This window comes from Oncorhynchus nerka, linkage group LG28 (assembly GCF_034236695.1).
Source record: "Oncorhynchus nerka isolate Pitt River linkage group LG28, Oner_Uvic_2.0, whole genome shotgun sequence".
Lineage (NCBI taxonomy): Eukaryota > Metazoa > Chordata > Actinopteri > Salmoniformes > Salmonidae > Oncorhynchus > Oncorhynchus nerka.
The window spans coordinates 9,988,965-10,016,425 of record NC_088423.1 but is presented as its reverse complement, the minus strand read 5'-3'; the positions used below and the strand labels follow the sequence as shown (position 1 = coordinate 10,016,425).

The window sequence follows — 27,461 nt, the reverse complement described above, 5'->3', positions numbered from 1 at the left end:
TCTTGGCAGGTTTGTTGTGGTGCCATATTCTTTCCATTTTTTAATAATGGATTTAATGGTGCTCCGTGGGATGTTCAAAATGTTGGATATTCTTTTACAACCCCATCCTGATCTGTACTTCACCACAACTTTGTCCCTGACCTGTTTGGAGAGCTCCTTGGTATTCATGGTGCTGCTTGCTTGATGGTGCCCCTTGCTTAGGGTTGTTGCAGACCTTTCAGAACAAGTGTATACATACTGAGATCATGTGACAGATCATGTGACACTTAGATTGCACACAGGTGGAATTTAGTATTACAAATATTTATTTGAATTGCGCACCCTCCAATTTCACCGGATGTTGTCGGCTTGGGTCCCGCTAGCGGGATTTATTTACCTAATTGTGTGACTCCTGAAGGTAATTGGTTGCACCAGATCTTATTTAGGGGCTTCATAGAAAAGGGGGTGAATACGTATGCACGTACCACTTTTCCATTTTTTATTGTTTTGAATTTTTGAAACATGTTATTTTTTTTCATTTCACTTCACCAATTTGGACTATTTGTGTATGCCCATTACATGAAATCCAAATAAAAATATATTTAAATTACAGGTTGTAATGCAACAAAAAAGGAAAACGCCAAGGGGGATGAATACTTTTGCAAAGCACTGTTACTGTCATACCGGGTTAGAGCTGCTGAACCAAGGCCACATGGAAAAAAGCATGCATCATTTTTCTCCCATATCTCTAGAATCTGAACAGATGCAAGACGGCTCACATTTGATTGATGATTATTTGCCCAACTTGGTTTATTACAGTAAAAATCTCCCTTTTGCTTATTTTGGCCCGTTCAGTGCAAACATCCCTTCACAACATTTTGAATGGTGTGTTTGAAATTTGGCAATCACAGATGATATTCCACTGGATTGGTAATACTGTACGGAGAGATCACAGCCTCTTCTTATGAGGTTCCAACTCCAAATCATGAAGGTCCTGCTGGAGATAGCAGAGAAAAGGGTGCTTAAATGGGTGTTCTTTATGGGGGTGTATATGGGTGTTCTTTATGGGGGTGTATATAGGTGTTATTTATGGGGGTGTATATGGGTGTTCTTTGTGGGGGTGTATATAGGTGTTATTTATGGGCGTGTATGTGGGTGTTCTTTATGGGGGTGTATGTGGGTGTTCTTTATGGGGGTGTATGTGGGTATTCTTTATGGGGGTATATGTGGGTATTCTTTATGAGGTGTATGTGGGTGTTCTTTATGGGGGTGTATGTGGGTGTTCTTTATGGGGGTGCATGTGGGTGTTCTTTATGGGGGTGTATGTGGGTATTCTTTATGGGGGTGTATGTCGGTATTCTTTATGGGGGTGTATGTGGGTGTTCTTTATGGGGGTGTATGTGGGTAATCTTTATGGGGGTTTATGTGGGTATTCTTTATGGGGGTGTATGTGGGTGTTCTTTATGGGGGTGTATGTGGGTGTTCTTTATGGGGGTGTATGTGGGTATTCTTTATGGGGGTGTATGTGGGTGTTCTTTATGGGGGTGTATGTGGGTGTTCTTTATGGGGGTGTGTGTGGGTATTCTTTATGGGGGTTTATGTGGGTATTCTTTATGGGGGTGTATTTGGGTGTTCTTTATGGGGGTGTGTGTGGGTGTTCTTTATGGGGGTGTATGTGGGTGTTCTTTATGGGGGTGTATGTGGGTATTCTTTATGGGGGTGTATGTGGGTGTTATTTATGGGGGTGTATGTGGGTGTTATTTATGGGGGTGTATGTGGGTGTTCTTGGTAGATGGTGAGATCTGTTTCTGGCTGGGCAGCTCTGTATGTTGAAAGAACATATGTTCCTGTATGTCAGAAAACAGGGTTGTTAGACTGTATGACACATTGCTGGGTTTACCATCCTCAAACTCTCTCTCTCTTTCTCTCTCTTTCCCAGTCACAGTCTCAGCCTCTCACTCGCTCAGTCATTCACGCACTCCCACACTCTCTCGCGCGCTTTCTTTTACATGTATGCACACGCGCACACACACATATACACACACACAAACACACACACTCAAGCACACTGCCTCTTTTGGTGTCTTCTACTTAGCTCCAGATGATGACGAATGCAGCATATTGGTGTGAGAACAGATCTCAACAGTCCTGGTTTGAACTCTGACCTCAACACTCCTGGTTTGAACTCTGCCTAATGCATACAAACAACATGATTACTGTACAACGACAGGAAATAAATAAATAGTCAACTGTACAACATATTAAGTGTCACTTAGGGAGTTGGTTGTTAGCTACTCACACACATCTCCAGGGTGTTTTCTGGGAAAGCCACACACACCTTTTCTCTCCTCCGGTCCTTGGCTGTGTGTCTGGGGCAGAGAGAGGAGGCGTGAGGATGGCTGCCCAGTGCCCCTGTCTGTAGAGAGAGACAAAGAGCTGCACTGTAACACACACAGATCAATAGTCTCTTCAACATTCTCACCAATGCCCCCATCTCATTGTCTATGCTGTGCTATTATCCTGCCCACCCTCCTCCCAACTCCAGCATAGATAGCATACCAGCGTCCCACAACTAACAGTAATTGGTGTGTTTGAGAGAGGGAGAGAGAGAGAGAGAGAGAGAGAGAGAGAGAGAGAGAGAGAGAGAGACCCCAACCAGCTGAGACCACCCCCAAACAAACCCTGGCCACACCCTATATAGGCCCCTTCAGATCAGACCTATGCCCCCCGCCCTTGCAGCTAGAACCTCAAAATGACAGCAGGATATATGTGCCTCACCACCTTAATTCGGTCTTATGTAGCAAAATCTGAAATTGTGTTTTTTAGAGCTAGAAAAGGGTATATCATACACTGCATTTGGGTAACAATGGGAAAGTAATTCTGCTTTGAAAGTTGAGCAACTTTTGAGAAAATCACCTTCTAATGTTTTGGTATCTAGTGAAGAGCTCTTCTTTGTCTACACCCATTCAGCATCGTTCACAACCCTCTTAATCTTTAGCCCCACCCATCTCGTTTCACTCTCGGAGCGCACACTTGCCGCTCTGGCCGATTAATTGTTTACCTCTGGAAACACTCCTATCAGATCACAGCAAAATCATTGTCTACCAAAACAGATAACTACTCAATCATACTCAAGGAACTGCACAATACTAATAAATGCTATAGATGGAAGGAAAGTAGGGTAGTCTGTAGAGGGGAGGGAGAGGCTGGAGAGATAGAGAAAAGGAGTCTGGGAATGAAGAGGCTGGAGAGGGGAGATGCTGGAGAAATAGAGGAAAAATATCTAGAGAAGGGAGAGGCTGGAGAGAGAGAGGATTCTAGAGACGGAAGAGGCTGGAGACAGGGAGGAGAGGAGTCTGGTGAAGGGAGGGGAGAGTCTGGAGAGAGAGAGGAGAAGAGTCTGGAGAAGGGAGGGGAGAGGCAGGAGATAGAGGGGAGAGGAGTCTGGAGAGGGGAGAGGCTGGAGAGAGAGGAGAGGAGTCTGGAGAGGGGAGGGGAGAGGAGAGGCTGGAGAGGGAGGAGAGGAGTCTGGAGAGGTAAGAGGCTGGAGAGAGAGAGGAGAAGAGTCTGGCGAAGGGAGGGGAGAGGCTGAAGAGAGAGAGGAGAAGAGTCTGGAGAAGGGAGGGGGAGGCTGGAGAGAGTTGGGAGGGGAGTCTTGAGAAGGGAGAAGAGAGGCTGGAAAGAGTTTGGAGAGGAGTCTTGAGACGGGAGGGGAATGCTGGAAAGAGACAGGAGAGATGTCTGGAGAAGGGAGGGGAAAGGCTGGAAAGGGAGAGGAGAGATGTCTGGAGAAGGGAGGGGAAAGGCTGGAAAGGGAGAGGAGAGATGTCTGGAGAAGGGAGGGGAGAGGCTGGAAAGAGACAGGAGAGATGTCTGGAGAAGGGAGTGGAGAGGCTGGAAAGGGAGAGGAGAGATGTCTGGAGAAGGGAGGGGAGAGGCTGGAGTGAGTTGGGAGAGGAGTCTTGAGACGGGAGGGGAGATGCTGGAGAGGGAGATGAGAGGAGTCTGGAGAAAGGAGGTGTGAGGCTGGAGAGAGAGAGGATTGGAGTCTGAAGAAGGGAGGGAGAGGCTGGAAAGAGAAATGAGTCTAGAAAGGGGAGGGGAAAGGCTAGAGAGAGAGAGGAGAGGAGTCAGCAGAGTGCACAGGCTGGAGATAAAATGGTGAGGAGTCTGGAGAAGGGAGTTAGATGGCGTAAAAAGAAGCGTCTGCTCAGGGGAGAGGCTGGAGAGAGAGAATTGAAGAGTCTGGAGAAGGGTGGGGAAAGGCTGGAGAGAGAGGGGAGATGAGACTGGAGAAGGGAGGGGAGAGGCTGGAGAGAGTGGAAAGGAGTCTGGAGAGGTGAGAGGCTGGAGAGAGAGAGGAGATGAGTCGAGAAGTGAGGGAGATGTTTCAGCGAGAGATTGGAGGAGTCTGGAGAGGGGATAGATAGGCTGGAGAGAGAGGAAAAAAGTATATAGTAGGGAGGGGAGAGGCTGGAGAGAGAGGAGAGGAGTCTTGAGAGGGGAGGGGAGAGGCTGGAGAGAGAGAGAAGACATGTCTGGAGAGGAGAGGGTAGAGAGAGAGAGAAGGGGAGTCTGGAGAAGGGAGGGGAGAGGATGGAGGGAGAGGGGAGAGGAGTCTGGAGTTGGGAGGGAGAGGCTGGAGAGAGAGATTTGAGGGGTCTGGTGAAGTCAGAGATAGGCTGTACAGAGAGAAGAGAGGAGTCTCGAAAGGGGATAGGCTGGAGAGAGAGATGAGAAGAGTCTAGTGAAGGGCGGGGAGAGGCTGGGGAGAGGGAGAGGAGTCTGGAGAGGTTGGAGAGAGAGTGGAGAGGAGTCTGGAGAGGGTTTAGGCTAGAGAGAGAGGAAATTAGTCTGGAGATGGGAGGGGAGAGGCTGGAGAGAGAGAAGAGAGGAGGCAGGAGGAAGAGAATGGGCTGACCCAGCAGAGAGAGGAGAGGCAGAATATGGAGAGGTCAGAAGAGCGGACAAGGAACTAAGAGCGAGGGGTGATAGACAGTAAACTGGAGGGAGGAAAACAAAGAGATCTTGTGTTGCTGTAAATGTCAAACTCTGTGCAAGACGCTGGAGATGATTAGCTATTCATCACTGAAACTGTAGATTTACCGTTGGTCCAGTTAGCCATGGAAACTACCTCTAGTCACCCCCGTGACTTGTTAGCGGCTGGAAGTTGGGTGAACTGTTTGTTTTTCAGGTTGTTGCCATTTAAAAAACAGATTTTTTATTTTTACCTTTATTTAACTAGGCAAGTCAGTTAAGAACAAATCCTTATGTTCAATGACAGCCTAGGAACAGCGGGTTAACTGTTTGTTCAGGGGCAGAACGACAGATTTGTACCTTGTCAGGTCGGTGATTTGAACTTGCAACCTTTCGGTTACTAGTCCAACACCCTAGCCACTAGGCTACCCTGCCACCCCAGATTGAACTGTATGCTGCATGTACGTGTGGATAGAAGCACATTTCATCACCTCAGTATGACTTGTAGTGTACAAAAAGGGTGCTGTTGATCAGTGTACTATAGCAGGCAGAGCAAGGCAATCAGTTAAGTGATTATTATCATATATCTTAGATTGTATGAGAGAGTTACAGTCCATTCCTAATTCTAGCTATACGACACAGTACTGTAAAGTTGCTTGTATTTGGCTTTTCATAAGAGGCCCCTCTCTTCCTGTCTCAACCTAAATAGGTTCAAAGTACTAAAACAGCACTGAAGGGCCACTTTTATTTTTTCTAAATATCTAATTTCCTGACTCCAAGGCCCAGTCAAACACATTTTTCAACTATGCTTATGAAACACTCTGTCAGAGAGAGGAAGTCAGTGGGCATCCGGAGCTACACACACTGAAAACAAACCTACTATACCAGGACAAAAACACCCCAGAACACACACTGAAACATACCTACTATACCATGACAAAAACACCCCAGAACACACACTGAAACATACCTACTATACCAGGACAAAAACACCCCAGAACACACACTGAAACATACCTACTATACCAGGACAAAAACACCCCAGAACACACACTGAAACATACCTACTATACCAGGACAAAAACACCCCAGAACATGCATGATGCATGATGCATGCATGATGTCTCTTCTCTGTCCTGCATGATGGCTCATGTCCTCTCACGTCTATTCTCTCTCGTCCTCCACACTATTCTCTATCGTACTCTCCACTATTCTCTCACGTCCTCCACACTATTCTCTCTCGTACTCTCCACTATTCTCTCTCATCCTCCACACTATTCTCTCTCGTACTCTCCACTATTCTCTCGTCCTCCACACTATTCTCTCTCGTACTCTCCACTATTCTCTCACATCCTCCACACTGTTCTCTCTCGTACTCTCCACTATATTCTCTCGTCCTCCACACTATTCTCTCTCGTACTCTCCACAATTCTCTCACATCCTCCACACTATTCTCTCTAGTCCACGCTATTCTGTCTCATCCTCCACGCTCTCTCTCGTCCTCCACACTGTTCTCTCTCGTCCTCCACACTATTCTCTCTCGTCCTCCACACTATTCTGTCTCGTCCTCCACACTATTCTCTCTCGTCCTCCACACTATTCTGTCTCGTCCTCCACACTATTCTCTCTCGTCCTCCACACTATTCACTCTCGTCCTCCACGCTATTCTCTCTAGTCCACGCTATTCTGTCTCATCCTCCACGCTATTCTGTCTCGTACTCCACGCTATTCTCTCTAGTCCACGCTATTCTGTCTCATCCTCCATGCTATTCTGTCTCGTACTCCACGCTATTCTCTCTAGTCCACGCTATTCTGTCTCATCCTCCATGCTATTCTGTCTCATCCTCCATGCTATTCTGTCTCATCCTCCATGCTATTCTGTCTCATCCTCCATGCTATTCTGTCTCATCCTCCACACTATTCTCACTCGTCCTCCACACTATTCTCACTCGTCCTCCACACTATTCTTTCTCGTCCTCCACACTGTTCTCTCTCGTCCTCCACACTATTCTCTCTAGTCCACGCTATTCTGTCTCATCCTCCACACTATTCTCTCTAGTCCACGCTATTCTGTCTCATCCTCCACACTATTCTCACTCGTCCTCCACACTGTTCTCTCTCGTCCTCCACACTATTCTCACTCGTCCTCCACACTATTCTCTCTCATCCTCCACACTATTCTCACTCGTCCTCCACACTGTTCTCTCTCATCCTCCACACTATTCTCACTCGTCCTCCACACTGTTCTGTCTCATCCTCCACACTATTCTCTCTAGTCCACGCTATTCTGTCTCATCCTCCACACTATTCTCTCTAGTCCACGCTATTCTGTCTCATCCTCCACACTATTCTCACTCGTCCTCCACACTGTTCTCTCTCGTCCTCCACACTATTCTCACTCGTCCTCCACACTGTTCTCTCTCGTCCTCCACACTATTCTCTCTAGTCCACGCTATTCTGTCTCATCCTCCACACTATTCTCTCTAGTCCACGCTATTCTGTCTCATCCTCCACACTATTCTCACTCGTCCTCCACACTATTCTCACTCGTCCTCCACACTATTCTCTCTCATCCTCCACACTATTCTCACTCGTCCTCCACACTGTTCTCTCTCATCCTCCACACTATTCTCACTCGTCCTCCACACTGTTCTGTCTCATCCTCCACATTATTCTTTCTCGTCCTCCACACTATTCTTTCTCGTCCTCCACACTGTTCTCTCTCGTCCTCCACACTATTCTCTCTTGTCCTCCATGCTATTCTGTCTCGTCCTCCACACTATTCTTTCTCGTCCTCCACACAGTTCTCTCTCGTCCTCCACACTGTTCTCTCTCGTCCTCCACACTGTTCTCTCTCATCCTCCACACTATTCTCACTCGTCCTCCACACTGTTCTCTCTCGTCCTCCACACTGTTCTCTCTCATCCTCCACACTGTTCTCTCTCGTCCTCCACACTGTTCTCTCTCGTCCTCCACACTGTTCTCTCTCGTCCTCCACACTATTCTTTCTCGTCCTCCACGCTGTTCTCTCTCGTCCTCCACGCTGTTCTCTCTCGTCCTCCACGCTGTTCTCTCTCGTCCTCCACACTATTCTCTCTCGTCCTCCACACTATTCTTTCTCGTCTCTGTTGTCTGCTTTATATGAGAAAAGGAAGTAGAGAGGAGGATTGTTCTTCTTTCTCTCTCTCTTGGCACTGTGGATATTCCCTGGGCCTTCTATCTGGAAGTACTTCTTGCCTGGTCACACAGCCCAATGGTTAAAGATCGGCTGGCAGTAGGGATGGGCTCCAGTGAATGGGACTGTAGGCCCCCGCATCTGCACAGGGACACAGCCTGAGGAGGGGATTTTAACCACTGTCTCTGTCAATAATCTATTATTGCTTGCTGCATGTAAATGACAGAGAAAAGGCTACCAATGTCCTCCTTTGCTTTGGCATGGTGCTTCTTACTAAACTAAATGGAAACAGACTTTACATTTTTTTTTTTTATAGCTTTCTCCAGTCCTCTCCTAAACAGGCCCCTTAGACCCCCTGGAACAATCACATAGAACCTCATCATGGCCCTCAGTCCAGCTGTAAGCCTACAGTATCTTTATGGGGGACCATTGAAAGGTAGGCATCTGCTGACCTTCAAAGTAGGTTTTAGTGGCAGTATGTGCAACTCCCACTTCCCCACCACACCATCCTCATCTATGCCAACGATCTGCTTCTAATTCCTCTGCTGACAGGGCAGGAAAGGCTGGGAGCTGGAATTCAGAGACCGGGACCGTGGTGGTATTCCTGGTCCTCGGTATTGTCAGGAGTTGGGAGTTCAGAGGGACTGTCTAGCTGTGAGTGACTGTGGTTCTCTGAAGGACAGGAGAACATGAAGGTCCTGGGTTGAACCTGCTTCTTAAGCCCTCACACATGACTAGCAGCCTTGTGGCTCAGGTGGCTAACACGGTCTTGGGGTCTAGCTAAAGTAGATTCAAATCACAATTGGTCACAGCTCTTCCGCGTTTATTCTCTCAGCTTGAGAAATGGAGACCCAAGCCCTTGTCATGCATTAGTCTGATAATTTACTGCAGATTCTGAGGCTAAAAATAAGCAGAGTGGATTGTTGGTTTTATTTGAAACAGGAGATGGAGGAATGGAAACTTAACATGAGGCAGGCTTCAGTAAGAGAAAGAGAGTGGGAGAGGGAGAGAGAGCAAAATCAGCCATAGTTTTTCACCATGTGTCTTCCTGTTGCCCTCATAAAGAGGAGGGCAGTGCAACCTATCCTTGCCAGTCAGAATATTGTAGCAGACACACCCATCACTTACATAACAGGAATCCAACCCCCAGCCTCCAATAGAAACCTTATCCACACAACCTTGACAACTTTCCATTAGGACTTGTTCTTCTTCTTTTTTACCGCCTTTTCTCCCCAATTGGTAGTTCTACAGTCTTGTCCCATCGCTACAACTCCCGTACGGATCTGGAAGAGGCGAAGGTCGAGAGCCATGCATCCTCTGAAACACAACCCAGCCAAGCCGCAGCAATGTGTCGGGGGAAATACCGTACACCTGGTGACAGTGTCAGCATGAGTTGCACCTGGCCCGCCACAGGAGTCGCTAGTGCGCGATGGGACAAGAACATCCCTACCAGACAAACCCTCCCCTAACCAGGATGACGCTGGGCCAAATGTGCACCGCCCCATGGGTCTCCCGGTCGCGGACGGCTGCGACAGAACCTGGACTCTGTCGCAGCATCAGCATCAACAAGACGAGGACTAATGTATAGTGATGTGGATGGGAGAGGAGCTGACTGTGTTTCTCTATAGTACGTTATAACCATTATCTAATGCAGAAGGCTTCAGGAATTTAGCTTGGCCTTTGGTGGCAAGTCTGGTAACATGCCAACCATCTGTTGCATGATAGGCTAGTCAGGCTAGGCAGGCTAGGCTAGGCAGGCTAGTCTAGGCAGGCTATGCAAGGCAGGCTAGGCAGGCTAGTCTAGGCAAGGCTAGGCAGGCTAGTCAAGGCTAGGCAGGCAAGACACTTACAAATATACCCCTCTAGCACTAGAAAAGCTGAGAAAGCCATGTGGACACAAAACAAATGTACAAAACATTTGAATTACTCTGCTTTAAAAACAAAATGATGCTCTATTTCAAAATGTAACTTTTTACAAGAACAACTGCTGTTCCATGCACTCCACACATGACCATGTGGCAGCGTATTGTTCAGGCTACTGAGCAAAGACTAGTAACATAATACAACTTATAATAGAATGTACAGTTGAAGTCGAAAGTTTACATACACCTTAGCCAAATACATTTAAACTCAGTTTTTCACAATTCCTTACATTTATTCGCAGATTTTGTTTTTCCTGTCTTAGGTCAGTTAGGATCACCACTTAATTTTAAGAATTTGAAATGTCAGAATAATATTAGAGATAATGATTTATTTCAGATTTGATTTATTTTATCACATTACCAGTGGGTCAGAAGTTTACATACACTCAGTAATAATTTGGTTAGCATTTAGCATTGCCAAATTGATTAACTTGGGTTAAATGTTTTAGGAAGCCTTCCACAAGCTTTCCACAATACGTTGGGTGAATTGTGGCCCATTCCACCTGACAAAGCTGGTGTAACTGAGTCAGGTTTGTAGGCCTCTTTGCTCGCACACGCTTTTTCAGTTCTGCCCACACATTTTCTGTAGGATTGAGGGCTTTGTTATGGCCACTCCAATACCTTGACTCCAATACCTTGACTTTGTTGTCCTTAAGCCAATTTGCCACAGCTTTGGAAATACGCTTGGGGTCATTGTCCATTTGGAAGACCCATTTGCGACCAAGCTTTAACTTCCTGACTGATGTCTTGAGATGTTGCGTCAATATATCCACATCATTTTCCTACCTCATGATGCCATCTATTTTGTGAAGTGCACCAGTCCCTCCTGCAGCAAAGCACCCCAGAACATGATGCTGCCACCCCCGTGCTTCACGGTTGGTATCGCGTTCTTCGTCTTGCAAGTTTCCTCCAAACATAATGATGGCCATTATGGTCAAACAGTTCTATTTTTGTTTCATCAGACCAGAGGAACTCATGTGCAGTTACTAACCATAGTGTGGCTTTTTTATGGCGGTTTTGGAGCAGTTGCTTCTTCTTGCTGAGCGACCTTTCAGGTTATGTCGATATAGGACTCGTTTTACTGTGGATTTAGATACTTTTGTACCTGTTTCCTCCAACATCTTCACAAGGTTCTTTGCTGTTGTTCTGGGATTGATTTGCACTTTTTCCACCAAAGTATGTTCATCTCTAGGAGACAGCGTGTCTCCTTCCTGAGCGGTATGACGGCTGCGTGGTCCCATGGTGTTTATACTTGCATACTATTGTTTGTACAGACGCACTTAGTACCTCCAGGCGTTTGGAAATTGCTCCCAAGGATGAACTAGACCTGTGGAGGTGGACAATTCTTTAACTGAGGTCTTGGCTGATTTTCTTTTGATTTTCCCATGATGTAATGCAAAGAGGCACTGAGTTCGAAGGTAGGCCTTGAAATACATCCACAGGTACACCTCCAAATGACTTAAATGATGCCAATTAGCTACTCAGATGCTTCTAAAGCCATGACGTAATTTCCTTGGAATCTTCCAAGCTGTTTCAAGGCACAGCCACAGTCAAATTTCTGACCCACTGGAATTGTGATACAATTGACTCAAATTATGTCGATTAGCCTATGAGAAGCTTCTAAAGCCATGACATCATTTTCTGGAATTATCCAAGCCGTTTAAAGGCACAGTCAACTTAGTGTATGTCAACTTCTGACCCACTGGAATTGTGATATAGTGAATTATAAGTGAAATAATCTGTCTGTAAACAATTGTGGGAAAAATGACTTGTGTCACTTGTGTCATGCACAAAGTAGATGTCCTAACCGACTTGCCAAAACAATAGTTTATTAACAAGACATTTGTGGAGTGGTTAAAAAATGTGTTTTAATGACCTAAGTGTATGTAAACTTCCGACTTCAACTGTATACACTCACTGGATAAGACTGTGTACTACATTACAGAACATGTATTGTTTCCATAATGTTTCTTAAGACATTCCAAAACTGAATTATAATTTATTTCTTTGTGATGGATGTAACTCTTTATCAAGATGGTTTTAATGGTTTAAGTTTCTACATATAGCCTACAGTATTTTTTATATTTTTTATTATTTCACCTTTTTTTAACCAGATAGGCTAGTTGAGAACAAGTTCTCATTTACAACTGTGACCTGGACAAGATAAAGTAAAGCAGTGCGACACAAACAGCTACAAATGGAATAAACAAACATACAGTTAGTAATACAAAAAAAAAAAAAAAAAGTCTATATACAGTGTGTGCAAATGAGGTAGAAGAAGGGAGGTAAAGCAATAACTTATTATTTATTTTCTTAACCTTTATTTAACTAGGCAAGTCAGTTAAGAACAAATTCTTATTTTCAATGACAGCCTAGTGATCACCAGTGGGTTAAGTGCCTGTTCAGGGGCAGAATGACAGATTTGTACCTTGTCAGCTCAGGGGTTTGAACTTGCAACCTTCCAGTTACTAGTCCAATGCTCTAACCACTAGGCTACCCTGCCGTAGCAGTAAAATAATTACAATATAGCAATTAAACACTAGACTGATAGATGTGCAGAAGATCAGTGTGCAAGTAGAGATACTGGGGTGCAAAGGAGCTAAATAAATAACACTATGGGTCATGAGGTAGTTGGATGTGCTATTTACCGATGGGCTATGTACAGGTGCAGTGATCTGTGAGCTGCTCTGACAGCTGGTGCTTAAAGTTAGTGGGGAGATATGAGTCTCCAGCTTCAGTGATTTTTGCAGTTCACTCCAGTCATTGACTGCAGAGAACTGGAAGGAAAGGCAGCCAAAGTAGGAATTGGCTTTGTCGATGACCAGTGAGATATACCTGCTGGAGCGTGTGCTACTGGTGGGTGTTGCTATGGTGACCAGTGAGCTGAGATAAGGAGGGACTTTACCTAGCAAAGACTTATCGATGACCTGGAGCCAGTGGGTTTGGCAGCAAATTTGAAGCGAGGACCAGCCAATGAGAGGATAGAGGTTGCAGTGGTGGGTACTATATGGGGCTTTGGTGACAAAATGGATGGCACTGTGATAGACTGCATCCAATTTGTTGAGTAGAGGGTTGGAAGCTATTTTGTAAATGACATCGCCAAAGTCAAGGATCGGTAGGATGGTCAGCGTGGCTGAGGTGCACCTATGACCAGCTCGGGAACCAGATTGAATAGGGGAGAAGGTACAGTGGGACTCGAAATGGTCGGTGATCTGTTTGTTAACCTGGCTTTCGAAGACCTTAAAAAGGCAGGGTAGGATACAGTATATATAGGTCTGTAGCAATTTGGGTCTAGAGTGTCTCGCCCTTTGAAGAGGGGGATGACTGCGGCAGCTTTCCAATCTTTGGGGATCTCAGACAATACAAAAGAGAGGTTGAACAGGCTAGTAATAGTGTTTGCAACAATTGTGGTGGATAATATTAGAAAAAGAGGGTCCAGATTGTCTTGCCCGATTTTTTAGGGGTCCAGATTTTGCAGCTCTTTCAGAACATCACCTATCTGGATTTGGGTGAAAGGGAAATGGGGGAGGCTTGGGGAAGTTGCTGTGGGGGTTTCAGGGTTGTTTACCATGTTAGGGGTAGCCAGGTGGAAACCAATGCCAGCCGTAGAAAAATGCTTATTGAAATTCTCAATTGTCATGGATTTTTTAGCCCAAACTGTTTGGATGCTACAGACAGAAGTTGGCAGATTGGCTGTACCAACTTCAGGTGAGTCATACGACACTTGTGCTTGTCATAGAGCACAATGGAGAACAGCATCATGTTTGTGAGAGTCCCATCTTTTCATAAAGGGGTCATAATAGTAGGCCAAACCATTCTGACGCTATAGATTGATTTTCGGGATGTCTCAAGGTCTGACAAACACCACTCTAGCTCTGTTAGCTTTCACCACAGATGTGGAAATGGATTGAGATGCATCCAATGTGGACGCAGACATCGACCTTAGGGTCTGAACCCAGTAAGAGGATATATAGTTTCCGGTGGCTTCATGGTCATCCAGCGTGATACATACTAGAGCAGGGGTGTCAAAGTCAAATGGACGGAGGGCCAAATAAAAAAATCAGCTACAAGACGAGGGCCGGACTGTTCGAATGTTCATTGAAAAATTTTTAAATGACGCATATAGTCTAGTGAACCTAATTGAACCTACTGAAAACCTAACAAATATATTACAATATGATCAGATAAATAAAGCAATATTTTCTTATGGCTCTGTCAGTAATCTTTAATTTTCAACAGACACAAAAGACAAATTTCCTTTATATAAATATCCCCATAACATGAACATTAAATGAAAGAAACCGGTATTCAAGGCACCATCAGTAGACTATATTTTCTATTTTAGCAAAAGTGGGCTAAATTTACTTCAAAGAAAAAACAATAATAGCAATTTTCTATCATCCACTCAACTGAAATATTTTTTATAATTGGATTGAAATACAAAAAAATAAAGTGCAAAAATCTATTAATCAAAAACAACACTTTGTTTAAGGAGAAGTAACATGCAGTGAAAACAAATATTAAATTTTAACTTTTAAACTTGAACTGAGTAAAAACTCTAAATATGTGATTGCACAGTAATGTTCACTTGTTTGAGGTTGAGGGTGATACTTGGTGGTGTCCCATCTTTTCCACAAGTTCATCAATGTTCGGGTTAAGGCTCTGAGCTGAAGAAATCCTCAGAATTGAGTGGAGGTGTTCAGCAGTAAGTTTACTTCTGTGTGATGTTTTGTTCAGGTTCATCAAAGAAAACAGTTGTTCACACAGGTATGTGCTGCCAAACATAGACAACGTTTGAGCAGCCTGGATGCGCAGCTGGGGCATTGTGCCGGGAGGAAACGGGCGAACTCCGCAGCACCCACTGCCGCATATTTTGCCCTCAGTGCATCATTGCATTGGAGGTCAATCAACTCCATTTGGAGGTTTGGTGGTGAGCTTTCCACGTCAACAGCAAATGGGTTACCGAAACAGTTCCAACCTGCTTTTTGTGCTTCAAAGTCAGCAAATCGGCGTCGAAAGTCAGCGGCAAGCATACCTATTTTATCAGCCAACTGTGTGCTAACGCACTGGTAGAGAGCTTCTCTTTCATGGTCTGGCAGCTGGGAAAGTGGCTCAAATTTTCTTTCCGCATCTGCGTCTCCCACAGAGTCAGTTTGGTTTTAAATGCCTTCACTGTACTGTACATATCAGAGATGACACGATCCCGACCCTGCAGCTGCAAGTTTATTGCATTCAGATGACTCGTAATGTCACACAGAAAAGCCATTTCACACAGAAACATTTCGTCTCGGAGTTGTGTTGTGTCTTTCCCTTTGCTGTCCAAGAACAGACAAATCTCCTCACGAAGCTCGAAACATCTTTGAAGCACCTTTCCCTGGCTTAGCCATCGCACCTCTGTGTGATAAGGCAAATCACCATGCTCCGTTTCTAACTCCGTCAGAAATGCCTTGAACTGGCGGTGATTCAAACCTTTGGCTCTGATAAAGTTAACTGTGCGCGTGATGATGCTCATTACATGCTCCATTTTCAAGGCTTTACCGCACAACGCTTCCTGGTGTATGATACAATGATAAGCTGTCAGCTCACCTGTCGCGTTTTCCTCTTGCATCTTTTCCCGTATCTTCGCCACCAGTCCGCTCCTGTGTCCACACATCGCAGGTGCTCCGTCGGTTGTCAAACCCACGAGTTTTTCCCAAAGCAGCTCCATCTCATTTACACATCTTGACACCTCTTCATACAAATCATGCCCCGTGTTGTGCCATGCATAGGACGTAAAGCCAAAAACTCCTCTGTCACGCTTAGGTTGGAGTCCACTCCGCGGATGAAAATTGACAACTGGGCAATGTCAGAAATGTCGGTGCTCTCATCCACAGCCAAGGAATATGCAATAAAATCTTTTCCCTTTTTCACAAGCTGCTCTTTTAGATTGATGGACAACTGGTCTACTCTCTCTCGGCAATGGTGTTTCTGCTCAGACTCACATTTAAAAGAGTTGCCTTTTTTCTGGGCAAACTTCGTCACAAACTTTAATCATGCAGTTTTTGATGAAATCCCCCTCCGTAAATGGCCGGGCTGATTTAGCGATCTCTTCTGCCAAAATAAAACTGGCCTTGACAGCAGCCTGGCCTTGTGATTTGGCTTTTTTGAACAGAGCCTGTCGAGATTTGAGGCCTCGTTTTAATTCCTCTGCCTTTTGTAGCCTTTGTTCCATGTCCATATTCTTGTTTTTGTCCGCTGTTTCGTTTCATAATGTCGTCTCAGATTATACTCTTTCAGTACCGCCACACTTTCTCCACACAGAAGACACACAGGTTTTCCAGCTACCTTCAGAACATATACTCCGACTCCCACCTTGTTTGAAACCCCGGTTCTCAGTATCCACCTTCCGTTTTGCCATTTTTGATGGGTATCTGAAAGTTAATTTTACTGTGATGCTGACGACTACTGTGCCAATAAATATTGAAATGAAGCAGCCTACTGCTCGGTGCGTCACCTTTGCATTGTGGGAAATGTAGTATTGGTGCGTGTAAAAGATCTGCGGGCTGCCGGCTTGCTGCGGGCCGGTTCTAATAATAAATCAAGATCATCCCAGGGGCCGTAAAAAACCTTCTTGCGGGCCGGATGTGGCCCGCGGGCCTTGACTCTGACATATGTGTACTAGAGGCTTGCAGTTTCACACCCCCTAATGAAGGTTAGCACTGAACACCTCCAAAATAGCCACTTTGTTTACACCAGAGGAATGACTAGCCTTTTGACCTACAGCCACACGCTAAGGAATGTGGACAGTATCTTAACATGGCAGTTCCTATGCAGCTCAGTTGAATAAAGTCACAGTATTATAGTTAATCAAATAGAAAAATAGGAGATCAGTTACACATTCAAAAATGTATTTGTTCTAGGCTACACCATTCAAATGTATTGCTCAAATGATGTTGCCTTAGCTGTGATGGTGGCTAATCAACTGTGTCAGTATGAGCGTTTATGTGTGTGTTTTTGGTTTTACTATCATTGTTGGGACCAGAAATCTTCACCAGAATTTTTTTTTTTTTCGGCTTAAGGTTTAGGGTTACAATTAGGTTTAGGGTTACAATTAGTGGTCAGGGTTTAGGTTAGGGTTAGGAGTTAGGAGTTAGGTTAAGGTTAGGGGTTAAGGTTAGGCGTTTGGGATTAAGGTTAGGGTTAGGGTTATACAGCAACATGATGTCAGTCGGAAAGGGATCCACTGCTGTTTCAACCTGTGTTTACTTTGCTGTTAAGGTTAAAGGTTAAGGTTAAAGGTTAAAATTAGTGTTAGGGTTAGAATCAGGTTTAGTGTTAGACGCTAGGGCTAGTTCTAGGGTTAAGGTTAGGTTTAGGCTTAAAATGAGGGTTGCTAACCCTATGTTTAGGGTTAGCAATGCAATGCTTGAGGTATCAGAAGTTTTAATGACTAATTAAAAACATTCCCACTTTGTAACAACTTTGAAAATTATAAACTTCCATTAAAACAGTAGTTTTCAGAAACATTCCCTGTTGAATTGAAGGGTAATGGTATACTATATAAACCCCTGCCCTCACCATCAAGTGGAGATGTGAGGTTGGTCTGTGTGTGGTTGCACTCTTCTCCCTCTGACTAGAGAAATAAATATTTCTGGAATAGTGCACTAGATGATTGAGGTGGGTCATCACACCCTTTTTAGTTTTCTGTTGTGAAAACTAAATCCAGCATCATTCCCTTGGACATTCCGGACCTCCCACTACTGCACTCGTACAAGTTTGACCTGTTAGCAAGGGATAGCCTGGAGTAGTTTGACCTGTCAGCGAGGGATAGCCTGGAGTAGTTTGACCTGTCAGCTAGTGATAGCCTAGACTATTTTGACCTGTCAGCAAGGGATAGCCTGGAGTAGTTTTACCTGTCAGCGATGGATAGCCTGGAGTAGTTTGACCTGTCAGCGAGGGATAGCCTAGAGTAGTTTGACCTGTCAGCAAGGGAGGGATAGCCTTGAGTAGTTTGACCTGACAACGAGGGATAGCCTGGAGTAGTTTGACCTGTAAGCGAGGGATAGCCTGGAGTAGTTTGACCTGTCAGCGAGGGATAGCCTGGAGTAGTTTGACCTGTCAGCTAGTGATAGCCTAGAGTATTTTGACCTGTCAGCAAGGGATAGCCTGGAGTAGTTTTACCTGTCAGCGATGGATAGCCTGGAGTAGTTTGACCTGTCAGCGAGGGATAGCCTAGAGTAGTTTGACCTGTCAGCAAGGGAGGGATAGCCTTGAGTAGTTTGACCTGACAACGAGGGATAGCCTGGAGTAGTTTGACCTGTAAGCGAGGGATAGCCTGGAGTAGTTTGACCTGTCAGCAAGGGAGGGATAGCCTGGAGTAGGTTGACCTGACAGCGAGGGATAGCCTGGAGTAGTTTGACCTGTCAGCAAGGGAGGGATAGCCTGGAGTAGTTTGACCTGTCAGCGAGCCAGGGAATGCCTGGAGTAGTTTGACCTGTCAGCGAGCCAGGGAATGCCTGGAGTAATTTGACCTGTCAGCGAGCGAGGGATAGCCTGGAGTAGTGTTACCAGCCAGCTAAGGATAGCCTGGAGTTGTTTTACCTGTCAGCGAGGGAAAGCCTGGAGTTGTTTTACCTGTCAGCTAGGGATAGCCTGGAGTTGTTTTACCTGTCAGCGAGCGAGGGATAGCCTGGAGTTGTTTTACCTGTCAGCGAGCGATGGATAGCCTGGAGTAGTTTGACCTGTCAGCGAACGAGGGACAGCCTGGAGCTGTTTGACGTTTCAGCGAGCGAGGGGAAGCCTGGAGTTGTTTTACCTGTCAGCTAGGGATAGCCTGGAGTTGTTTTACCTGTCAGCGAGGGATAGCCTGGAGTAGTTTGACCTGTCAGCGAGCGAGGGATAGCCTGGAGTTGTTTTACCTGTCAGCTAGGGATAGCCTGGAGTTGTTTTACCTGTCAGCTAGGGATAGCCTGGAGTTGTTTTACCTGTCAGCGAGGCATAGCCTGGAGTAGTTTGACATGTCAGCGAGCGAGAGATAGCCTGGAGTTGTTTTACCTGTCAGCTAAGGATAGCCTGGAGTTGTTTTACCTGTAAGCGAGGGATAGCCTGGAGTAGTTTGACCTGTCAGCGAGCGAGGGACAGCTTGGAGTAGTTTGACCTGTCAGCGAGCGAGGGACAGCCTGGCGTAGTTTGACCTGTCAGCGAACGAGGGACAGCCTGGAGTAGTTTGACCTGTCAGCGAGCCAGGGACAGCCTGGAGTAGTTTGACGTTTCAGCGAGCGAGGACCAGCCTGGAGTTGTTTTACCTGTCAGTGAGGGATAGCCTGGAGTTGTTTTACCTGTCAGCTAGGGATAGCCTGGAGTTGTTTTACCTGTCAGCGAGGGATAGCCTGGAGTTGTTTTACCTGTCAGCGAGGGATAGACTGGAGTAGTTTGACCTGTCAGCTAGGGATAGCCTGGAGTTGTTTTACCTGTCAGCGAGGGATAGACTGGAGTAGTTTGACCTGTCAGCTAGGGATAGCCTGGAGTAGTTTTACCTGTCAGCTAGGGATAGCCTGGAGATGTTTTACCTGTCAGCGAGGGATAGCCTGGAGTTGTTTTACCTGTCAGCTAGGGATATCCTGGAGTTGTTTTACCTGTCAGCGAGGGATAGCCTGGAGTAGTTTGACCTGTCAGCGAGGGAGGGACAGCCTGGAGTAGTTTGACCTGTCAGCGAAGAGTAGTTTGACCTGTCAGCGAGCGAGGGATAGCCTGGAGTTGTTTTACCTGTCAGCTATGGAGAGTCTGGAGTTGTTTTACATGTCAGCGAACGAGGGACAGCCTGGAGCTGTTTGACGTTTCAGCGAGCGAGGGGAAGCCTGGAGTTGTTTTACCTGTCAGCTAGGGATAGCCTGGAGTTGTTTTACCTGTCAGCGAGGGATAGCCTGGAGTAGTTTGACCTGTCAGCGAGAGAGGGATGGCCTAGAGTAGTTTGACCTGTCAGCGAACGAGGGACAGCTTGGAGTAGTTTGACCTGTCAGCGAGCGAGGGACAGCTTGGAGTATTTTGACCTGTCAGCGAGCGAGGGACAGCCTGGCGTAGTTTGACCTGTCAGCGAACGAGGGACAGCCTGGCGTAGTTTGACGTTTCAGCGAGCGAGGACCAGCCTGGAGTTGTTTTACCTGTCAGTGAGGGATAGCCTGGAGTTGTTTTACCTGTCAGCTAGGGATAGCCTGGAGTTGTTTTACCTGTCAGCGAGGGATAGCCTGGAGTTGTTTTACCTGTCAGCGAGGGATAGACTGGAGTAGTTTGACCTGTCAGCTAGGGATAGCCTGGAGTAGTTTTACCTGTCAGCTAGGGATAGCCTGGAGTTGTTTTACCTGTCAGCGAGGGATAGACTGGAGTAGTTTGACCTGTCAGCGAGCGAGGGATAGCCTGGAGTTGTTTTACCTGTCAGCGAGCGATGAATAGCCTGGAGTAGTTTTACCTGTCAGCGAGGGATAGACTGGAGTAGTTTGACCTGTCAGCTAGGGATAGCCTGGAGTAGTTTTACCTGTCAGCTAGGGATAGCCTGGAGTTGTTTTACCTGTCAGCGAGGGATAGCCTGGAGTTGTTTTACCTGTCAGCTAGGGATAGCCTGGAGTTGTTTTACCTGTCAGCAAGGGAAAGCCTGGAGTAATTTGACCTGTCAGCGAGCGAGGGATAGCCTGGAGTAGTGTTACCTGCCAGCTAAGGATAGCCTGGAGTTGTTTTACCTGTCAGCGAGGGATAGCCTGGAGTAGTTTGACCTGTCAGCGAGCAAGGGACAGCCTGGAGTAGTTTGACCTGTCAGCGAACGAGGGACAGCCTGGAGTAGTTTGACGTTTCAGCGACCGAGGAACAGCCTGGAGTTGTTTTACCTGTCAGTGAGGGATAGCCTGGAGTTGTTTTACCTGTCAGCTAGGGATAGCCTGGAGTAGTTTTACCTGTCAGCTAGGGATAGCCTGGAGTTGTTTTACCTGTCAGCGAGGGATAGCCTGGAGTTGTTTTACCTGTCAGCTAGGGATAGCCTGGAGTTGTTTTACCTGTCAGCGAGGGATAGCCTGGAGTAGTTTGACCTGTCAGCGAGGGAGGGACAGCCTGGAGTAGTTTGACCTGTCAGCGAAGAGTAGTTTGACCTGTCAGCGAGCGAGGGATAGCCTGGAGTTGTTTTACCTGTCAGCTATGGAGAGTCTGGAGTTGTTTTACATGTCAGCGAACGAGGGACAGCCTGGAGCTGTTTGACGTTTCAGCGAGCGAGGGGAAGCCTGGAGTTGTTTTACCTGTCAGCTAGGGATAGCCTGGAGTTGTTTTACCTGTCAGCGAGGGATAGCCTGGAGTAGTTTGACCTGTCAGCGAGAGAGGGATGGCCTAGAGTAGTTTGACCTGTCAGCGAACGAGGGACAGCTTGGAGTAGTTTGACCTGTCAGCGAGCGAGGGACAGCTTGGAGTAGTTTGACCTGTCAGCGAGCGAGGGACAGCCTGGCGTAGTTTGACCTGTCAGCGAACGAGGGACAGCCTGGAGTAGTTTGACCTGTCAGCGAGCCAGGGACAGCCTGGAGTAGTTTGACGTTTCAGCGAGCGAGGACCAGCCTGGAGTTGTTTTACCTGTCAGTGAGGGATAGCCTGGAGTTGTTTTACCTGTCAGCTAGGGATAGCCTGGAGTTGTTTTACCTGTCAGCGAGGGATAGCCTGGAGTTGTTTTACCTGTCAGCGAGGGATAGACTGGAGCAGTTTGACCTGTCAGCTAGGGATAGCCTGGAGTAGTTTTACCTGTCAGCTAGGGATAGCCTGGAGTTGTTTTACCTGTCAGCGAGGGATAGACTGGAGTAGTTTGACCTGTCAGCGAGCGAGGGATAGCCTGGAGTTGTTTTACCTGTCAGCGAGCGATGAATAGCCTGGAGTAGTTTTACCTGTCAGCGAGGGATAGACTGGAGTAGTTTGACCTGTCAGCTAGGGATAGCCTGGAGTAGTTTTACCTGTCAGCTAGGGATAGCCTGGAGTTGTTTTACCTGTCAGCGAGGGATAGCCTGGAGTTGTTTTACCTGTCAGCTAGGGATAGCCTGGAGTTGTTTTACCTGTCAGCAAGGGAAAGCCTGGAGTAATTTGACCTGTCAGCGAGCGAGGGATAGCCTGGAGTAGTGTTACCTGCCAGCTAAGGATAGCCTGGAGTTGTTTTACCTGTCAGCGAGGGATAGCCTGGAGTAGTTTGACCTGTCAGCGAGCAAGGGACAGCCTGGAGTAGTTTGACCTGTCAGCTAAGGGGACAGCCTGGAGTTGTTTGACCTTCAGCGACCGAGGAACAGCCTGGAGTTGTTTTACCTGTCAGTGAGGGATAGCCTGGAGTTGTTTTACCTGTCAGCTAGGGATAGCCTGGAGTTGTTTTACCTGTCAGCGAGTGAGAAACAGCCTGGAGTTGTTTTACCTGTCAGCGAGGGATAGCCTGGAGTTGTTTTACCTGTCAGCGAGGGATAGACTGGAGTAGTTTGACCTGTCAGCTAGGGATAGCCTGGAGTTGTTTTACCTGTCAGCTAGGGCTAGCCTGGAGTTGTTTTACCTGTCAGCGAGGGATAGCCTGGAGTAGTTTGACCTGTCAGCGAGCGAGGGATGGCCTAGAGTAGTTTGACCTGTCAGCGAACGAGGGACAGCTTGGAGTAGTTTGACCTGTCAGCGAGCGAGGGACAGCCTGGCGTAGTTTGACCTGTCAGCGAACGAGGGACAGCCTGGAGTAGTTTGACGTTTCAACGAGCGAGAGATAGCCTCGAGTTGTTTGACCTGTCAGCGAGCGAGGGATAATCTAGATTAGTTTGACTTGTCAGCGAGGGATAGCATGGAGTAGTTCGACCTGTCAGTGAAGGAGGGACAGCCTGGAGTAGTTTGACGTTTCAGCGAGCGAGGGATAGCCTGGAGTTGTTTTACCTGTCAGCTAGGGATAGCCTGGAGTTGTTTTACCTGTCAGCGAGGGAAAGCCTGGATTAATTTGACCTGTCAGCGAGCGAGGGATAGCCTGGAGTAGTGTTACCTGCCAGCTAAGGATAGCCTGGAGTTGTTTTACCTGTCAGCGAGGGACAGCCTGGAGTTGTTTGACCTGTCAGCGAACGAGGGACAGCCTGGAGTAGTTTGACGTTTCAGCGACCGAGGAACAGCCTGGAGTTGTTTTACCTGTCAGTGAGGGATAGCCTGGAGTTGTTTTACCTGTCAGCTAGGGATAGCCTGGAGTTCTTTTACCTGTCAGCGAGTGAGGAACAGCCTGGAGTTGTTTTACCTGTCAGCGAGGGAAAGACTGGAGTAGTTTGACCTGTCAGCGAACGAGGGACAGCCTGGAGCTGTTTGCCATTTCATCAAGCGAGGGTAAGCCTGGAGTTGTTTTACCTGTCAGCTAGGGATAGCCTGGAGTTGTTTTACCTGTCAGCGAGGGATAGCCTGGAGTAGTTTGACCTGTCAGCGAGCGAGGGATAGCCTGGAGTTGTTTTACCTGTCAGCTAGGTATAGCCTGGAGTTGTTTTACCTGTCAGCGAGGGATAGCCTGGAGTAGTTTGACCTGTCAGCGAGGGAGGGACAGCCTGGAGTAGTTTGACCTGTCAGCGAAGAGTAGTTTGACCTGTCAGCGAGCGAGGGATAGCCTGGAGTTGTTTTACCTGTCAGCTATGGAGAGCCTGGAGTTGTTTTACATGTCAGCGAACGAGGGACAGCCTGGAGTGGTTTGACGTTTCAGCGAGCGAGGGGAAGCCTGGAGTTGTTTTACCTGTCAGCTAGGGATAGCCTGGAGTAGTTTGACCTGTCAGCGAGCGAGGGATAGCCTGGAGTAATGTTACCTGCCAGCTAAGGATAGCCTGGAGTTGTTTTACCTGTCAGCGAGCGAGAGATAGCCTGGAGTTGTTTTACCTGTCAGCTAAGGATAGCCTGGAGTTGTTTTACCTGTCAGCGAGGGATAGCCTGGAGTAGTTTGACCTGTCAGCGAGCGAGGGACAGCCTGGAGTAGTTTGACCTGTCAGTGAACGAGGGACAGCCTGGAGTAGTTTGACGTTTCAGCGACCGAGGAACAGCCTGGAGTTGTTTTACCTGTCAGTGAGGGATAGCCTGGAGTTGTTTTACCTGTCAGCTAGGGATAGCCTGGAGTTGTTTTACCTGTCAGCGAGGGATAGACTGGAGTAGTTTGACCTGTCAGCGAGCGAGGGATAGCCTGGAGTTGTTTTACCTGTCAGCGAGCGATGAATAGCCTGGAGTAGTTTGACCTGTCAGCGAACGAGGGACAGCCTGGAGCTGTTTGACGTTTCAGCGAGCGAGGGGAAGCCTGGAGTTGTTTTACCTGTCAGCGAGGGATAACCTGGCGTAGTTTGACCTGTCAGCGAGGGAGGGACAGCATGGAGTAGTTTGACCTGTCAGCGAGCGAGGGATAGCCTGGAGTTGTTTTACCTGTCAGCTATGGAGAGCCTGGAGTTGTTTTACATGTCAGCAAACGAGGGACAGCCTGGAGTAGTTTGACCTGTCAGCGAACGAGGGACAGCTTGGAATAGTTTGACGTTTCAGCGAGCGAGAGATAGCCTGGAGTTGTTTGACCTGTCAGCGAGCGAGGGATAATCTAGATTAGTTTGACTTGTCAGCGAGGGATAGCATGGAGTAGTTCGACCTGTCACCGAACGAGGGACAGCCTGGAGTAGTTTACCTGTCAGCGAGCCAGGGAATGCCTGGAGTAGTTTCACCTGTCAACAAACGAGGGACAGCCTGGAGTAGTTTAACGTTTCAGCGAGCGAGGGATAGCCTGGAGTTGTTTTACCTGTCAGCTAGGGATAGCCTGGAGTTGTTTTACCTGTCAGCGAGGGAAAGCCTGGAGTAATTTCACCTGTCAGCGAGCGAGGGATAGCCTGGAGTAGTGTTACCTGCCAGCTAAGGATAGCCTGGAGTTGTTTTACCTGTCAGCGAGGGAAAGCCTGGAGTTGTTTTACCTGTCAGCTAGGGATAGCCTGGAGTTGTTTTAGCTGTCAGCGAGGCATAGCCTGGAGTAGTTTGACATGTCAGCGAGCGAGAGATAGCCTGGAGTTGTTTGACCTGTCAGCTAAGGATAGCCTGGAGTTGTTTTACCTGTCAGCGAGGGATAGCCTGGAGTAGTTTGACCTGTCAGCGAGTGAGGGACAGCCTGGAGTAGTTTGACCTGTCAGCGAACGAGGGACAGCCTGGAGTAGTTTGACGTTTCAGCGAGCGAGGAACAGCCTGGAGTTGTTTTACCTGTCAGCGAGGGATAGCCTGGAGTTGTTTTTACCTGTCAGCGAGGGATAGACTGGAGTAGTTTGACCTGTCAGCGAGCGAGGGAAAGCCTGGAGTTGTTTTACCTGTCAGCTAGGGATAGCCTGGAGTTGTTTTACATGTCAGCGAGGGATAGCCTGGAGTAGTTTGACCTGTCAGCGAGGAGGGACAGCCTGGAGTTGTTTTGTCACCTGTCAGCCTGGAGTAGTTTGACCTGTCAGCCTGGAGTTGTTTTACCTGTCAGCTAGGGATAGCCTGGAGTTGTTTTACCTGGGATAGCCTGGTTAGTAGAGGATTTGACCTGTCAGTTTGACCTGTCAGTGAACGAGCAGCCTGGAGTAGTTTGAGGGACAGCCTGTAGTAGTTTCACCTGTCAGTGAACGAGGGACAGCCTGGAGTGGTTTGACGTTTCAGCGAGCGAGGGGAAGCCTGGAGTTGTTTTACCTGTCAGCTAGGGATAGCCTGGAGTTGTTTTACCTGTCAATGAGGGATAGCCTGGAGTAGTTTGACCTGTCAGCGAGCGAGGGAAAGCCTGGAGTTGTTTTACCTGTCAGCTAGGGATAGCCTGGAGTTGTTTTACCTGTCAGCGAGGGATAGCCTGGAGTAGTTTGACCTGTCAGCGAGGGAGGGACAGCCTGGAGTAGTTTGACCTGTCAGCGAAGAGTAGTTTGACCTGTCAGCGAGCGAGGGATAGCCTGGAGTAGTTTGACCTGTCAGCGAGCGAGGGAAAGCCTGGAGTTGTTTTACCTGTCAGCTAGGGATAGCCTGGAGTTGTTTTACCTGTCAGCGAGGGATAGCTTGGAGTAGTTTGACCTTTCAGCGAGGGAGGGACAGCCTGGAGTAGTTTGACCTGTCAGCGAAGAGTAGTTTGACCTGTCAGCGAGCGAGGGATAGCCTGGAGTTGTTTTACCTGTCAGCTAGGGATAGCCTGGAGTTGTTTTACCTGTCAGCGAGGGATAGCCTGGAGTAGTTTGACCTGTCAGCTAGGGATAGCCTGGAGTTGTTTTACCTGTCAGCGAGCGAGGGACAGCCTGGAGTAGTTTGACCTGTCAGCGAACGAGGGACAGCCTGGAGTAGTTTGACGTTTCAGCGAGCGAGGAACAGCCTGGAGTTGTTTTACCTGTCAGCGAGGGATAGCCTGGAGTTGTTTTACCTGTCAGCGAGGGATAGCCTGGAGTTGTTTTACCTGTCAGCGAGCGAGGAACAGCCTGGAGTTGTTTTACCTGTCAGCGAGGGATAGCCTGGAGTTGTTTTACCTGTCAGCGAGCGAGGGACAGCCTGGAGTAGTTTGACCTGTCAGCGAACGAGGGACAGCCTGGAGTAGTTTGACGTTTCAGCGAGCGAGGAACAGCCTGGAGTAGTTTTACCTGTCAGCGAGGGATAGCCTGGAGTTGTTTTACCTGTCAGCGAGGGATAGCCTGGAGTTGTTTTACCTGTCAGCGAGCGAGGAACAGCCTGGAGTTGTTTTACCTGTCAGCGAGGGATAGCCTGGAGTTGTTTTACCTGTCAGTTATGGATAGCCTGGAGTTGTTTTACCTGTCAGCGAGGGATAGCCTGGAGTTGTTTTACCTGTCAGCGAGCGATGGATAGCCTGGAGTTGTTTTACCTGTCAGCGCGTGATAACCTGAGGTAGTTTAGCTACTCTACACTATAGAGCTACCAATTCCTTTACAACAGAAAAAAAACAAATATCACAACTGATTTGTGAAATCTATCTCTTACACACCCATTCTGAGCCAACAGTTGAGCGCTCACCTTTCCTGAGGCAGTGTTTCTGGGTTAGCTTTGCATCTGATATGGTCAGACTGTAAAATATGTGGTGTCCTATCTGGTCCCGCAGCTCCTTCGAGAAAAACTTCCCATCCATCACATAAACTGTCAATGAAGTTCATTCAAATGCTTCTCTCTGTGCAGACAGACATCCTGCCAATGCCTCATCTCCTGGTCAACCTTCTACCCGCAGCGCAAGCCTTTGATTCCACTAAGCCACCCTGTTCAATCTATGTTGCCATGGTGATTGTACCAAACAACTAGACCCTTCCAGGCAGCCACTGTTGGTGCGTAACACTGGAGGCTGGCCAGCCCAGTTTCCCAGTGTTTGCAAATGGCTGGCTAAACGGCTCATTAATCCCCCAGTGGCTGTGACTGCTGTCAGTCACCAGGGGCCTGCTGGTTGGCAAAATAAATGA

At 47.4% G+C, this 27,461-nt stretch overlaps 1 long non-coding RNA gene across 1 annotated transcript; it reads right to left on the bottom strand.

Annotated features, from left to right (window-relative positions):
* Nucleotides 1-774: 774 nt before the first annotated feature.
* On the bottom strand, nucleotides 775-27,240 carry LOC115112632 (uncharacterized). Its single transcript, XR_003860980.2, has 3 exons — nucleotides 27,028-27,240; nucleotides 2,279-2,395; nucleotides 775-2,170 (listed from the first exon to the last, which is right to left on the bottom strand). It is a non-coding gene; the product is annotated as an uncharacterized LOC115112632 (long non-coding RNA).
* Between the last annotated feature and the right edge of the window lie 221 nt (nucleotides 27,241-27,461).